Source organism: Abramis brama (genome assembly GCF_963993115.1).
Source record: "Abramis brama genome assembly, chromosome: 1".
NCBI lineage: Eukaryota > Metazoa > Chordata > Actinopteri > Cypriniformes > Leuciscidae > Abramis > Abramis brama.
Genome location: NC_139963.1, coordinates 73,549,065 through 73,566,098, shown reverse-complemented (window position 1 = coordinate 73,566,098; position 17,034 = coordinate 73,549,065). Strand labels below are relative to the sequence as shown.

The following is a 17,034-nucleotide window of genomic DNA, read 5'->3' as shown; positions in this document are numbered from 1 at the left end:
ATTTACTGCAAATATAAAATAAAATAAATAATTATAAAATAAAATATAAAATAAAATAAATACTTTTTTTTTTTTTTTTTACACACACACACACACACACACACACACACACGCTCTTGTGGACAGAAGTTTGCTCTGCTCATGTAATCCCAGTGATCTTAACATAGAATGACATTTACAACAATCTTGTATTATTAAAAATGTAAATACACATGCCTTGTTTAAAACAAAGTGAAAATAAAAATGTCTGGATATCTATTGGCACAAGTCAATCTTATTTGAAAAAAAAAAAAAAATCAAGGTTATATAGACATTAAATTGTTTATCACATGCACTTCATCATGGCCTATTAAGATAATCATTCTAATATATTTAAAGGACATTAACATGTTTTCATGCATTTTGGAAATATTTAGGCCAAGAAATTCAAGTCTACCCAGATTAACTAAAGTTACACACAAATAATCACGAGGAAAAGAAAGCAGCGACTGAAAAAAGATAAGGTCTTGCCATAGATAGCCTATTCTTGTTATAACACGTGTTAAGTTATTCTCATGTTATTAAATAAAACATGAAAGAAAACTGAGTCAAACGGACGGATCAGCTTTATTTGAAATGATTCGTTTCAGTCTTTTTGAATGGAAGTTCCCTTGTGTTGTTTTTGGCGGCCTGTTTTAATTTTAGTTTTAGTCTAGTCTTTGTGTCAAGCTGTCATTTTAGTTTTTATTAGTTTTAGTCACGTTCATACTCTCTTTAGTCTAGTCAAGTCGACTAAAAGTCTGAGCATTTTAGTCTTATTTTAGTCAGAATTATCCACGACTATTTCCGTCTAGTTTTAGTCGACGAAAACGGATGACATTTAGTCTAGTTTTAGTGAATGAAAATTGTATTTTAAGTCTCTTTTTAATAATGCAATTCTATTTAACCCAGTCAGTATAGTGTACCACTATGGACAAATAGGAAAAATAGCGAACAGAAAAGTAACACTCGTCTCATTCGTGGAGGTGGAAAAACAAGTTCTTGTGACATGCAAGATTTATTGTATTAAATAAAAAAATGTCAATTTTAAGTTTTAATTTAAAATGTTTGCCGTATTACGGAGCCCGGGAATGTAATTTAGGAAAAAAATAGGGTTGTCCAGTGTTTCTAAATTTTATTTGGGTGCATAGGATGGCCTGGATGGGTGTAGGATTTCCCGGCCTGAAATTGTGGGAGAAAAAAACAATCCGTGGCGACGGTTTATAAACCGCACTCACGAATCCTCAAACTGTTCCCTCAGTTTAACAAATCGTGCCCACGGATTAATAATAATTTTAATTAATTACTAATAAACCACGAGTTTCTAATCCGCGCTCTCAGACTTGTAAACCGTGCCTTCAGTTTCTGCAATCTGTACCCACAAATTCATAAACCGGGCCCACGCTTTCGCAGTCCGCTCCCACGGGTGTGTAAACTGTAGTTACTCACGGGTTTGCGGCTCGCCCTCATTTTAGCAACTCATTTTAGTTTGCGGCTCGCCCTCATTTTTTATAAAACAATATACAGTAAGATTCGTTAACAACGTAGTACCTCCTACGTTGTTAACGAATCTTACTGTATATTGTTTTATTGTGTATTAAAGTGGAATACACCAAATTGTCTTAACTGCGTCTGCATGTTTAAAGTGATTCTCAGTTGTAGCGAGTATGGGGTGGAATATACGATTTAATATGAATGACGTGCATCAAAATCTTTTGTTTATTTGTGATAATCTTAGCACTTTATTATTATTGTCTAACCTGTATTATGACTGATATTTGACGAATTGCTTTGTTCCTTTTTTGCAAGTTATAGAAAAAATTCTATGTAGCCTAAAATGTAATAATAATAAATTATTATTATTATTATTGAGTTTATAACTAATAATGAGTTCACTTATATGTTTGTCATAAAATAATTCATCAAAGCTTTATTTTTTATAGACTATAACCTTTCACAGTTTTAGATAAAATATGCCTATTTTTTTGCATTATTTTTGCTTAAAAATAAAGCATTCAAAAATTCATTTATGATAAACATATTACTGTCTTAAGTGAACTCATTTATAGTTATAAACTCAAATAATAATAATAATAATAATAATAATGTGACTATTTCTCAGAATTGTGAGTTATAAAATCATAATTGCGTGAAATAAAGTCGCAATTGCGCAAATCTCGCAACTCTGACATCTTTTCTCAGAATTGTGAGATATAAACTATTCTGAGGTTAAAAAAAGTCCGTCTTTTTTCCCTTAGAATTGGACTTTATATCTCACAATTCTGACTTTATAACACGCAATTGCGACTTTATATCATGCAGTTCTGATGACTTCATATCTCCCTTGCGTATTATAAAGTCAGAATTGCGCGATATAAACATGCAGTTCTGAGAAAAAAGTCAGAATTTCTCGCAATTGTGAGTTTATGTCCCATAATTCTGACTTTATAACACGCAATTGCGACTTATATCACGCAATTTTGACTTAATAACACGCAATTGCGACTTTATATCACGCAATTCTGAGAAAAAAAGTCAGAACTGTGAGATTTCACTCTGTGGCGGAAACAAGCTTCCATAGTTATTTAATGTGTTTTTGGGTTGTTCTGCTCATGAAACACTGGAAAAATATCTTTCCAAGAAATTTCAGTTGACAAAAAACTCCCGACAATAAAAGCTGAGGAAAATTGTAAGTAATGTAGGAGCTTTACACAGCTTTTTCAACCCACAGCGGATGCCATTTGGAAACACGGCAAGTCCATCCCTCACAGCCTCGCTCTCATACCTGTCATGGCGCTGCTCTGAATAAGGTCTATTTCCTTCTGATGACGATTCTTTCGTCACAGCTGAGCCTCCGTCCAATCCGCTGCTTCGAGGAGTAATCCTTCATCTTCATCATCATCATCATCGAGCCTCCGTCCTCAGATCGGGCACTGAAACCGCAGTTGAGAAACTCACAATAAGTTACTCTTGAAAATCTATATTTCAGGGGCTCTGTCTGTATTCTAGCCCTTATTTTAGAGCAATTATTCCCTTGTCAAATGTCATGCAGTCACACACACACACACACACACACACGTAGCCTCGCGCTTATTTCGCTTTCCCCTTTTATTCAAAATATTCACAAACTTGCTAACTAGAATGAATTATATTTATATGATATATTTTGATTGTCAAATATGTGAAAGTGAAGGTGTTCTGTCGTTTAAACACATTTAATTATCACTGATATAACGCGCCACGAGTTTGCGCCGTAATTCAGAGGATCGACTGGCGCAGTAAAAAGTCACGCCTTACCGCGCTAGAGCGATTGAGTGCACGCACTGAGATGAGAGAGAGGTATGTATCAACTCGTCTTAGTGAAGGGAATAACAGTTTAATATGAAAAAATGGTGGAGTATCCCTTTAATTATTTTACACGGCCCAAGCCTAAGGAAGACAATAAATGTAATTTAGGAAAAAATAGGGTTGTCCAGTGTTTCTAAATTTTATTTGGGTGCATAGGATGGCCTGGATGGGTGTAGGATTTCCCGGCCTGAAATTGTGTCCCAGTCCGGCCCTGGATTTAAGGCATGTTTTGAAGACGGAATAAATTGTGATCATGTTAATTATGTACATTAAAGAAAAACCTGTCAATTTAACTGCTACACAATTGATATTTGTACCTGATAGTTAGCCTATATTAATGCATTAAATTTGATATGACAGCATTATCTTAGCACTACAGAGTTCTCGGATCATTTTGGCCAATCACAGAGCTGGAGTGGTTCAAGAGAATCCGTGTATCATTCGTTCAGCCATTTTTTTTTATAATACTGGAAGTAGAAAAATGAGAAAACAGCTTGAATATTAATATAATATTAGAATAATATTCCTCCGCGAAAAAAAATCGTACGGCCTTATAATCGTGTACAGAAGTTATATTTCCTCCTAACACGTCTATCCACCTTATTCATACGCCCCATGACGAGGCTTTGCGCGAATTATGGGTGTAACTTCCGTTAAACTGTAAAAAAATCAGTGAAAGACTAGCTCGCAATAGGCCTTTATCTCATTTCCTGGTTTCGGAACGTTCGAAATCGCCAAGCAGTGTACTCACACTTCCGGTGGTTACTTAGTTACACATTTAGATGAAAAGTAGGGCAGTAAACTTAAATAAAATCGCGATATAGACCAGTGTCTGTCAATATTAAACCGCATAAAGACTATTTAAATAGGAATCGTGCATGTTCTGCGTGTCTCTGTGAATGAATGGCACCGACGCGTTTCATTTACCACACACACACACACACACACACACACACTGAGGCACGCATGACGCTCGTGATTTTTTTTTCAGCCTTACTTATTAACATTAATGCACTTCATCAACACAGCCGCTCTGAGAGTCACTTCAGCAGCATTTTTTGGCTTAATTTGAGATAAACTATCATCATAAAACACAGAGAGAAGGTCTACACGGCAACCCGTCAAAATAAAAGTTTGGTTAACCTTTGAAGAAATTTTTGCTTAAATCATTACATTTTAAACAATTGGTTATAACAATTTAATTAAACCATTCAAATGGAATCAAGAAAACAAAAAAAAAATGAAACTTTTGGGAGACGCGAGAGCGAAGTAGTCCAGTGATAATTAACATGAAGCCATGGTGAATGCAATAACCGGAAGACGCTGTACACTGCTTCGCGGCTACTTCCGGCGTTCTATTGTGTTGTGATAAAGGCCTATAATAGGCTGTATATTTTTAAACTGTGTTCAATTAAGATTACATTATTCTACTCATCCTTCAACTATCGAACATCAAAGGGACATTTAAAACCTGGAAAGAGATGTGAGGATTTGGGGAGAAAAAAGTAAATCTACGATTTAATATGAATGACGTGCATCAAAATCTTTTGTTTATTTGTGATAATCTTAGCACTTTATTATTATTGTCTAACCTGTATTATGACTGATATTTGACGAATTGCTTTGTTCCTTTTTTGCAAGTTTTAGACAAAAGCGTCTTCTATGTAGCCTAAAATGTAATAATAATAAATAATAATAATAATAATAATTATTATTATTATTAAAGTTTATAACTAATGAGTTCACTTATGTTTGTCATAAAATAATTCATCAAAGCTTTATTTTTTATAGACTATAACTTTTCACAGTTTTAGATAAAATAGGCCTATTTTTTGCATAATTTTTGCTTAAAAATAAAGCATTCAAAAATTAATTTATGATAAACATATTACTGTCTTAAGTGAACTCATTTATAGTTATAAAATCAAATAATAATAATAATAATAATAATAATGTGACTATTTCTCAGAATTATGTGTTATAAAATCATAATTGCGTGAAACAAAGTCGCAATTGCGTCATATAAAGTCAGAATTCTGACTTTTTTCTCGCAATTGCGACTTTTTCACGCAATTCTGACTTTATAACACATAATTGCGAGTTTATCTCGCAATTCTGACATCTTTTCTCAATTACCAATATTCTTCAAAATTAGGCTATCTTCTTTTGTGTTCAGCAGAAGAAATAAATTTGATTTAGATTAAATGTGACACTCATTAATGAAGTTAAGCACTCAAACTACAGTAAAGTCATCGTCCAGAAGTTAAACACAACTGATGAATGTAGATGCAGTCGATGCGCTGGTGTTGAAAACTGCAGTGTTTTAATGTTTTAAATTATGCGCACGATAAGACGATCTCATGAAAGTGCGTATCTATACCACGAATTTTATTTCTCGTGCCATTTATACGCCAAACATGTTTTCACGTGCATATGTTAGGCACTGTAAACCAAAAAAATAAAAAAATAAAATAAAATAAAATAAAAAATCTTTCCTCTCAGGAATCTGGAATCTCATCCCCGTTTTGTCACAAAATAGTTATATGGGCTAGCCTACTTTATGCATGTATTTACATTATTTAAAAATGATAACAATTATATTTGTGTTTGTACTTTGGCACACATTTCATTCTGAAGAAAATAAACAATACGGCTACACTTTCACGGTTAATATATTTATTAGAAAATAATAATAATTATGATCCTGCACTAAAACTAAAAGTGAACATAAATTAACTGGATTTATTGAAGTCTAAAATGATCTTCGATATAAACGGTAAACAGTACTGTTTAATCAGTGTTATTCCGTCTGATATTGACGCGTTTCAGACGCGCGTTATTACAAAGCGCGTGCACGCTGGAGAGGACGAGCTCGAGCTGCTGTCGAGGATAATTTTATGAATCTGCTTGGAGAGTTGACTGACTCATAAGAAAAGACTTTCAGATTCTAAATGAAACTCGATATGAGAATGTTCACACATGAGCACACTCGATATGAGCCTGTTGACCGTCAATATAAGAGATTTAAGGCATGTTTTGACATGACGACGGAAGAAATTGTGATCATGTTAATTATGTAGATTAAGGATAGCCTAAACCTGTCAATTTAACTGCTACACAATTAATATTTCTACCTGATAGTTAGCCTATATAAATGCATTAAATTTGATATGACAGCATTATCTTAGCACTACAGAGTTCTCTGATCATTTTGGCCAATCACAGAGCTGGAGTGGCTCAAGAGATTCCGTGTATCATTTGTTCAGCCGTTTATTTAATATTTAAAGTAGAACAATTAGAAAACAGCTTGAATATTAGATTTCTAATATTCTAATATTAGAATAATAGTCCTCCGCGAAAAATCGCAATAAAATGTATTTTAAATGTACGAATAAATATAGGAATAACTGAAACCGCACATACGCAAAAAGCACTTACTTCGTACGGCCTTATAATCGTGTTAAGAAGTTATGTGTTGATGTTATATGTTCATGAGTTATGTTTCATCCTAACACGTTGCCTTAATAAAAATATATACTATAGGCTAGGCTATTCACTTGAGCACTGCGTGATAGGCTACCATTTCAAAGTGATTCCAGTCATTTTGACAGATAATAAATTGTATTCACCTGTGAAAACAAACCTGGAAAGAGACGTGAGGATTTAAAGAAAAAAAACGAGAGATTCTTTTGCATTGAGGGGATCAGCTTTATGTGCAGCGCAACCTTATGATTTGAAATGATTCGTTTCAGTCTTTTTGAGTGGAAGTTCCCCAAACCGGAAGTGTCACTCATAATTCAACACGCAGTAAACTCGTCAGGAATAAGGTGGATAGGTGAATGCTTTGACTGTTTTCTCCTAATATATAAAACTTTGCAGGATTTATGATGCTGAATGCTGATGACCGTTAAAGCGCGCCATTACAGTCTGTGAAATCTGATTGGTTGATTAACTGCTGTTTGGCGGGAACTGCCAGATACACACAAAATCATCTAAAAAATGACCACCTTGGAGAATATTTGCATAAAAACAAAGATCTGTTTTATGACAGACTCAACCCGGCCACACTAAATGCGTCTCTATAGCATGCATTGTGTTTATCGTGCAATTTATACTGCCAAAAGTTTTTACGTGCATATGATACGCATGGGTAGGATTAGTCGTGTGGGGTGTGTGTGTATTACACGCAATAAAGTGCGTATAAATGCATGCAAAAACTGCGTGTCATATGCACTAAAAAACTCATTTTCGTGTATATTTGCACGATAAACACGCATAAAAGCGCATCTTCTGCACTAAACAATGATATTCTGATAACATATACACTCTAAAAAATGCTGGGTTAAAAACAACCCAATTTGGGTTATTTGGCAACCCAGCGCTGGGTAAATATTGGACAGAACACATGCTGGGTTATTTTGACCCAGCAGGCTGGGTTTGTATACATTAACCCATCTGCTGGGTTGTTTTTAATCAGTGCTGGGTCAAACAACCCCCATGCTACAGGTTATTCATTTTAGATAATAATAATTAAAAAAACGAATAAAAAAATACAAAAATATTAATAACAATAATAACACTACTGTTTATTGATTCAATTAAAGTGTTTATTCCAGGAAATTAATATAATCATAAATACATTCATGTTAAAAAAAAAAAAACAGACATCTGCAACATAAACGGAGGCCCACAAAAATCATTTGTGCTAAAATGTTGGTATGTTAAAATATTATAAAATGGTAAGATTCTCAAAAATCAAAACTCTACACTTATAAACTGTAAAATAGCCTACAGCTTAAGATTCTATTCACAAAGAATACAATAAAAAACACATAAGTACATACAATGTAATTTACTTAAATAAGCAATCATTTAGTCCTGTGCAGCAAAAATGGGAGGCACATATCTGCGTATAAACAGTAAGTACATACATTGCAATTCATTTTAAATAAGCAATCATTTAGTCCTGTGTAGCAAAATAAAAACATGAAACTCTATACCTATAAACTGTAAAATAGCCTAGCTAAAAATTATCTTCACAAAATGATAAAAAAAACAAAAAAACTGAGTCAACTTTTCCAGAGTTTCCCCTTCACCAAAAAACTGTCCAGCCATTCCAAGCTCCAAGACAAAGGGGGAGGGTTTTGCTTCTCTCTGCCTTTCCAGGTAAAGCACCATGTTGGTTCCAGACTAAATGAGGGAAAGACAGTATCAGACACATAATTATTTAAAAGTGTGTCTTAGGTTTTCATAAGAGTAGTTAAATTAGAGTAGTAGTTAAAATAGAGTAGTTAAATTAGTTAAATACCATCTTAAATTAACTTAAAGAATTAGTTCACCCCAAAATATAAATTTCCTAATCATTTACTCACCCCAGTGCCATCCAAGATATCCATGTCTTTCTTTTTTTCAGTGGAAAAGAAATTAAGTTTTTTTGAGGAAAACATTTCAGTATGTTTCTACACAGAATAGACTTAAATGGCAACCAACTATCCCAATGTTTAAAGAAGGTTCAAATGTCCGTCTCAATGCAGCTTCAGAGTCTCTACACAATCCCAGTCGAGAAATAAGGGTCTTATCTAGCGAAACGATTGGTCATTTAAAAACAAAAACAAAACATTTATATACTATTAAACCACAAATGGCTTATGTTTTCGCTAGATAACACCCTTATTTCTCGACTGGGATTGTGTAGAGACTCTGAAGCTGCATTGAGACGGACATTTGAACCTTCTTTGAACGTTGGGATAGTTGGTTGTCATTAAAGTCCATTCTGTGTAGAATAATCCTGAAATGTTTTCCTCAAAAAACTTAATTTCTCTTCCACTGAAGAAAGAAAGACATGGATATCTTGGAAGACATTGGGGTGAGTAAATTATTAGGAAATTTTCATTTTGGGGTGAACTAATCCTTTAAAGAGTTGTGAGAAAATGAAATGCGTGTCAGATTCAAGCAGCAATAAAACGATTTATCGTGCAGCCCTACAAACAGGTGTAAAGAAATGAGCCTGCTATTTTTGTCCCCTGTTGTTTTACTTACCGGTTGTACATCAATGAATAAGGTTCTTGTCTCTTGAATAGTTGGCCGAAAGGTTTTGTGGCCAATCTTGTACACAGGCGGGGGAAGAATGACAGGCAGGATTGTAAGTGCTAGTATGCCTTTGGAATCTAAGAATAGAAAAATGGCAAATTAGAACTTGTTCGTTCATCAGCTTTTAAATTAAGCAAAGTGCATTTCTAACTAAGGTCAACTTAGAATGAGTGAAATTATCTTAAATATATAACAGTTAAATATGTACTCTGGTAATCTGAAAACATTTTGTGTTATTAAAGGTATAGTTCACCTTAAAATGCAAATTTACTCACCCTCATGTCAAATTTACTCGCCTCATTTACTCACCCTCACGTTGTTCCAAACCTTTTTTTGGAACTTTTTTTGAAGTTTCTTTCTTCTGCTGAACACAAAAAGATTTTTTAAAGAATGTCAGTAACAAGATAGTTGACAGTAGCCAATGACTTCCATAATAGGAAAAAAGTACTATAAAAGTCAATGGCTATTGTTAACTGTTTTGTTACCAACATTTTTTTTTAAATATCTTCTTTTGTGTTCAGGAGCAGAAAATCATTCAGGTTTGTAATACCATGAGGGTGAGTAAATGACGACAGAATTTTCCTTTTCAGGTGAACTATCCCTTAAAGCAGTGCTTCTCAAACCCGTCCTGGGGACCCCATACCACTGCACATTTTGTATCTCTCCCTCATTTAACACACCTGATTCAGCTCATTAGTACAGACTGCAAAATTTAAATTGGGTGAGACATCCAAAATTATGGGGGTCCCAGGATATTTGAGAACCACTGCCTTAAACCAAGAAAGGGGCAAACAAGCACGGCTATCTATGAAATTACACTGACAACGACTAGGCACAGAAGTGGTACCCTATGCCAGCCCTACAATATAACTGATTTAAATTCACCCTATATGGTTTGACATTAAGTCTTGTCATGTGCTTGTACTAGGACAAGTAAATTGGCCATTCATGTTTTTGAGCTTATTGTGAATGGTGTAGCAAACTTTGTTAAAGGGATAGTTCGCCCAAAAATGATATTTAAGCCATGATTTACTCACCCTCAAGCCGTTCGAGATGCATATGTCAATCTTTTTTCAGACGAACACATTTTCAGTTATTTTAGAAAATGTCTTAGATCTTTCAGTGGTTATAATGTGAAGCAATGGGGTCCACCTCATTCATGTCCCAAAATGTGCATCCTTCACAAAAGTAATCCGTAGGACGTAGCGTAGAAAGTGTCGTGACATAGAAAGAACGTGACAGCGCAGCCAGAGAGCAGAGCAAAACAAAACTCTATGTTCGTTCTACGTCACGACGCTTTCTACGCCACGTCCTACGTCATACGCCAGCATCCATCTCCGTGAACGCGCGTCGGCCACTACCGGAAGCCAGTTATTTTCGTTTATAAAGTTTTAAATATGTATATTTTTACGACAAAACCGCACGGATTACCCTCAGAAGGCCTTCGTTTATCCCCCTGGAGCCGGATGGATTATTTTTGAGAAGGATGCATGTACATTTTCGAACGTGAATCAGCTGGACCCCATTGCCTCACATTATAACCACTGAAAGGTCTAAGACATTTTCTAAAATAACTGAAAATGTGTTCATCTGAAAAAAGATTGACATATGCATCTCGAACGGCTTGAGGGTGAGTAAATCATGGCTTAAATATCATTTTTGGGCGAACTATCCCTTTAAGGGTTAGGGTTGGCACTGGATGCAACTGTGAAAAAAAAGATTACCTACAAAGAAAGAGAATTTGAAATGCAAAATTGTTCATCACATATTTACCAGCAATTTTTCAATGAGGCACTCAAGACTCCAGTTGAGGAGATTTGTTGAACAAAAATGTCCATTGCTGTAAAAGAAAAGGAGGAAACATCTGATTAGTAATATCTTTACAAATTTATCATGTCTTATACAATGTTTTTAAAATTATTTTTTATGCTGGCTCCAGTTAATTTAAAAAAAAAATATATAAATAATTTTAATGAATCATTACTTAATTTAAAAAATAAAATAAATAAATAGACTAAATAATTTTAACAGCTTAATTAACTATTGTTAATTCACAAGACTGTAAACAGAAGAAATGTTAATTTTGTGGATAATTAAAAAAATATTTTATAAAATTACCTGTAGACATTTCATAGAATATTTTTTATTCATTCCAATGTATTAGTCTATCGGTATAACAATCGCCCATTGACTTATTTGATTGCAGTTTCAAGATAAGTAAAAATAATAAATAAATGTTGTTAATGTTTATTCTTCCTGGCAGTTTTTTTTTTAAAATCATTCACGATTCAATGATCATCATAGTTATTTTAATGACTGTGAACCAAATTGAATGACAAACCAAAATAATAAATTGTATTAGGCTATTTAATACATGAGCTTGGTTCCTCCTAAGGTTTTTAAACTTTTTTTCCTCTCCATTCTGTCACCTGATGGAGTGTGGGTTCCTTGCCACTGTTGTCTCTGGCTTGCTTAGTTAGGGGCACTTAATTTTCAACAATATTATTGATTTAATTGCACTGACAATATCAGATGAGAACTGAACTGAACGACTCTTTTTTAGCCGGTTTAAGACCAAATTGTACTTCAGTAACTACTTTGATTATCTTTACATAGTTTCTGAACGTAACTAAAGCAACACTGAACTGACTTCAAATGAACAATGACAGTTTTTGATAAGAATTGTACGTTACTGAGCTGGACGATGACATCACTGTTTTCTGCAGAAATGCTTAGCCAAATTGAATTAAGGCTAACAAAAACAGTTAAAAAATAGCCTAGGTAACGTTAGACTTACAGCTTCTTTAGCATTTCGTGCCACTAGCCAGTGACGTTACACTGCATCCATCCAACACCGCCGAATCAAGTAACCCGCAACATTTCTGGAGATAAAACAGACACCAACAACTGTACTTAGACATTGTGACCGTGTTTTAAGTGGAATAATTGATTACAGACCGTGTAAAAATAATGAATGTTATGTGTAACGTAACGTTAACGTTAGCATAACGGTCGCTAGTTTGACAGACGTCGACGTCGTCAATAATTCATAGTTCATTTCAACATAACTTCTTGTTGACTTTCTGACTTCTTTGACTAACGTTACTTAACATTAGGAAAGTTGTAATAAAACAGGGTTGCTCACCTTTACGCTCGCTCCTGCTTGAACCTCTCGTCCTCCTGATGACGTAGCTAGTGATTTGAACAGTGTGGACAAAAGCGCGCGACTCGCGAGGAGGCGCTGGGTCAAAATTTCCAAAACAAACCCAAATGCTGGGTCATTGTCAGCTGATTACGGAGAAAATAACCCAGCAACATAGTCAAAATGCTCAACCCAGCATTTGGGTTTAAAAATAACCCAGCATTTTTTAGAGTGTACTCTTACGTGTATCTAACTATAGTCTCGCACTTCAAATTATTGTAATTTTTGTTTGTATTTAAAAAAAAATAAATATACAAATTCCTTTTATTTTAATTAAATTCTTTTTTTTAGTAAGTATTTGTAATTTGTAATTAAATACTTTTTGATGTATGTGCCCATCTCTGCGCTTGGGTGTTGTCGTGGAAATTTTAAACTGTATATTAAACTAAGCATGTTTCTAACATCTAACCTTATTTAACATCTAACATTAGAACAGGATGCACTGTATGAAACCAATGGAAAACAATGTTACTGAGTGTGTGTGTGTGTGTGTGTGTGTGTGTGTGTGCGTGTGTGTATAAATAACATAGTTTGGGAAATGAAACTATCAGTCTGTTAGAATCTCGTGATTAGCAAATGAAGTAATCATTAAGACAAAGTTTGCTTTACCTAGTAACAGAGGGGTTTGCATATGAAGAACCAAATAGTGGGGAAATTATGTAATGCAGCCTGACATTCATGCCATACCTCTATAGTCTATACTATAAACACTGTTGTATTCTTGTGTACTGTGGGATTTCATTGTCTGAGTATAAAAGTTATTAAGTGCCGATTTGAAGACGCCAGATTTATTTTTATTAAAGGAGAATTTCACTTTTAAAATGAAAATTCTGTCATCATATAATCACCCTCATGTTGTTTCAAAGCTGTATGAATTTCTTTCTTCTGCTGAACAGAAAGGAAGATATTTAGAAGAATATCAGTAACCAGGCAGTTTATTATATATTAGTATATTTTTTTCCTACTATGGAAGTCAATGGGACCCAAAAACTGCCTGGTTACTGATATTCTTCTAAATATCAGTAGCAAATCTTAACTTGCTAACTAGAATGAATTGTATGATATATTTAGATTGATATGTGGAAGTGAAGGTGTTCTGTCGTTTAAACACATTTAATTATCATTAATATAACGCGCAACGAGTTTGTACGCCGTAATTCAGAGGATCTGTCGGATTTACATCGCGTAAATTCATCCATTTTTCCCGAAATCCATAAAAGTAAGACCTTTGAACTGGGAGAAAAATAGAGTAAATTGTATGGTTTCATACACAATAAGCATCTGATATGAATAAAAAACTTTGTCAAATTATAATTGAAAGGATTATTATTGCAGCTTGCAGGCAGTGTGGAATCTGAATAATAAAAAAAACTATAGCTATGTTTTTTTTTTGTTTTTTGTTTTTTACAGTAGCCTTCTTTATTTTAATGTCTGAGAACATAATTGTGGTTGAAAACACTGAATTGTTGTGATAGTATGGGCTATAAAAAGCATCGAGTGCCTCTGTTTTTCTGGCTCAGCTCAAACCCAGTATATTATTAGATGTGGTCAGCACCGGCTGCGTTACGGCTCCGGCACGGCGGCGGAGTCAATAGGTTTCCATTAAAGTCAATGAGTGTATTTCCACTGAATGCGGTACAGCTGCGTTACGACTCCGGCGATCCGCAGCCCTCCGGAGCAGATACGCAGAGCTTCTATTTTTGCCGGATGCTGGAGAGCTCCGCAGCACTACAGGGCAGAGTGCGCAGGACAGGAAGTCAAGCAAAAAACAGAACAAACCAAAACAAAATAAAAGATCCGGTTAATTTTCAAAATAAAATACACCGTGATAGTGGCGGATCATATTTCCCTACACTGTAAAAAATTTGCTGTAGTTTTGCAGCTCTTTGCCAGTACTGTAGATTTAAATCTATGTTATTTACTGGCAACAGTTTGCTCAAAGTTAAATGAACATTAAACATTAACAAGTCTTTGTCTTTACAGAATAAAACTATAAAATAACAACCTCATGCAAAGCATTCTGGGAACCAGAAATCTTCATCAACCTTTTTCTGTTTTTTTCCTTCAGATTTTGGTTCCCAGAATGCTTTGCATGAGGCTGTTATTTTAGTTTCATTCTGTAAAGATAAAGACTTGTTAATGTTTAATGTTCATTTAACTTTGAACAAACTGTTGCCAGTAAATAACATTAATTTAAATCTACAGTAAGTTACTGGCAAGTAGCTGCAAATAATACTGTAATTTCTACAGATTTTTCTAACAGTGTACACTACACCTTGAAAACGTCATATTATACCATTCGTCATAACGTTATGTTTATAGAAACTACATATCGCGCGATCATACGTGAATTAGCGAGATCTCGTGGGTCCTCGTGACTTCAGCTGTCAGTCATGGCCGCAGCCGTTCCGCAACAACTCCGGACCTGGTGGGTATTGACGGACGACGGAACACGGAGCTGTCACGCAGCGGAGCCGTTCCGCAGCCGTTCCGCATCTGGTGGAAATTGGGGGTTAGGAGAGCGTGTGCGGAAAGCCCTTATAAGGAGATGCATGGGCGTGTTTTATGCAAATGACTAACCTCGTGCGCTAAATTCACCAACGATGATTTGAACAAATTCATGTGTGCGAACGTGTTGTGAATTAGGCGGATACTGTCCTGTGTACAAATACGAAATAATCCACGCAGTATTAGTGAAAGAGACCCATTGTGGCCATTTAACAGCTCCAAACAAACATTAAACAACAATATTTACTTAATTTGTAATCATATATTTCCCCTAAACCCAGAGACCTGTTTCAGGCCAAACTTTCGGTGCTCGATTTAAATCATTCGTGATTAGTCCTCCTAGCGACTGTAGTGTATTAATAAAACAAAACCACATAATCGTAATAGACGTGTGTACGGAAGCCCTGAAAAAAACAAATCTGTGAAAAAACAAAACAAATCTAGCATTTCGAGAATAAAGTCGACACATTTCGAGAAACAGTCTTCTGTAGAAGTTGCGTGTGTGTTCGCCGTTGTTTGACATCGCCGCACGACGCATCTGCTTTTCTGTAGTATGCATTATAAGCATTGTGTTTACTGAGTTTGATAATATTGTTTATTTCTTTTAATATCAGTCTAATGCATTTCAGTGCACATGGGTTTCGTGACATCATCGAAGTCCCATTTCATTGGCTAGCTGCCAACCAATAAAACGGCTCCTTTGAACACCCCAGCTCCCGCCCCCCTTTCTCTCTCGCCGCCTCTCAGTTTCAAGTGCACAAGTTAGTTTTGCACCTGATATATCGCGAAAAGAGTAGCAAAAGTCAAGGCGCGAAATTTGAAATTGCAGTGACAGATTTGAGAAGTTGCAAGTGCCTATTTGAGGTAGTACTGCGAATGTGAACGTAAGATTAAACGCAAAATATATTACAAGTTTGTGTCTGTCGTTGTATTTCTGTGAATGGCATTTTACACATTTGTGTCTACTTGTCTGCAGCTTCAGATTCAGAATACAGGTTTGTGACTATTGTATGCGAGTGCAAATTTCAACATTCAACTTCAGATTTTTATTTTACAGGTTTTCACATTGGAGTTGTGAGTGTAAATGTTCATGTACAAGTACGAATATTTATTGTACAAGTTCTCAAATTCACATTTACGTGCTCTCGAGTTTTGCTACTGATTTACCTTCATATCAGGCTATCATTATAGGACGTTACAAAATACACCGCTTTCATATGTCTACGGTAGGCCTACACTCCAAGCGCTTCACATTCATATAATCAGGGAATCTCTGGTCTTTATATCTGAGGAAATCACGGGATCCGGCAAATGATTGGATACAGAACGATGCACTTAAAATGTACCCAGAGCGTATTTACGGTGAAGAGGGAGACAGAAGGGTTACTGTTAAGTGTTCTCGACCCAGATGGTGTTGCCTATTATAGACGAGCACGAAAACACGTCAGAAACACCGTGCCACCGGAGTGTGAACCTGAGATAGTGTGTGCTCGTCTATAGGCAACGCATGTTGGCAGATTAGCACCTGTGTAGGCTATATGTTTCCTTTTGTTGAAAGCCCAGATAAAAGTACAAAGCTACTATTTTGTGTAGATCCATGTCCGAGGCAGGTCGACTTCACAAGCGCATTACATACACACACACACGCACGCGGAAACACGCGCTCTGCGCCAGTGGACGCGCACCGTTATGAATGCACACACACGCAACTTCTACGGAAGACTGTATTCTCGTAATGTTTCGACTTTAATCTCGACTGTATTCTCGTAATGTTTCGACTTTAATCTCGAAATGCTTTTTTTTTTTTACAGAATTGTTTTTTTTTTTTTTACGTTGCGCTTCAGGGCTTCCGTAGTAGTGAAACTGAT

The 17,034-nt window shown here is 35.3% G+C and overlaps 1 protein-coding gene and 2 long non-coding RNA genes across 3 annotated transcripts in view; all 3 read right to left on the bottom strand.

Moving 5' to 3' along the window:
- Positions 1-17,034, bottom strand: part of LOC311095186 (uncharacterized protein) — a 137,126-nt gene that overhangs the window by 24,349 nt on the left and 95,743 nt on the right. The gene's annotated exons all lie outside the window — the stretch shown is intronic.
- The window catches only part of LOC311095233, a 374,729-nt gene that overhangs the window by 338,652 nt on the left and 19,043 nt on the right, over positions 1-17,034 (bottom strand). Inside the window, exon 2 of the long non-coding RNA XR_014608799.1 lies at positions 2,804-2,951. This is a non-coding gene — a long non-coding RNA (uncharacterized lncRNA). The remainder of the gene's footprint in view (positions 1-2,803; positions 2,952-17,034) is intronic.
- On the bottom strand, positions 8,104-12,846 carry LOC311097120. Its single transcript, XR_014609193.1, has 4 exons — positions 12,254-12,846; positions 11,230-11,296; positions 9,406-9,533; positions 8,104-8,556 (listed from the first exon to the last, which is right to left on the bottom strand). It is a non-coding gene; the product is annotated as an uncharacterized lncRNA (long non-coding RNA).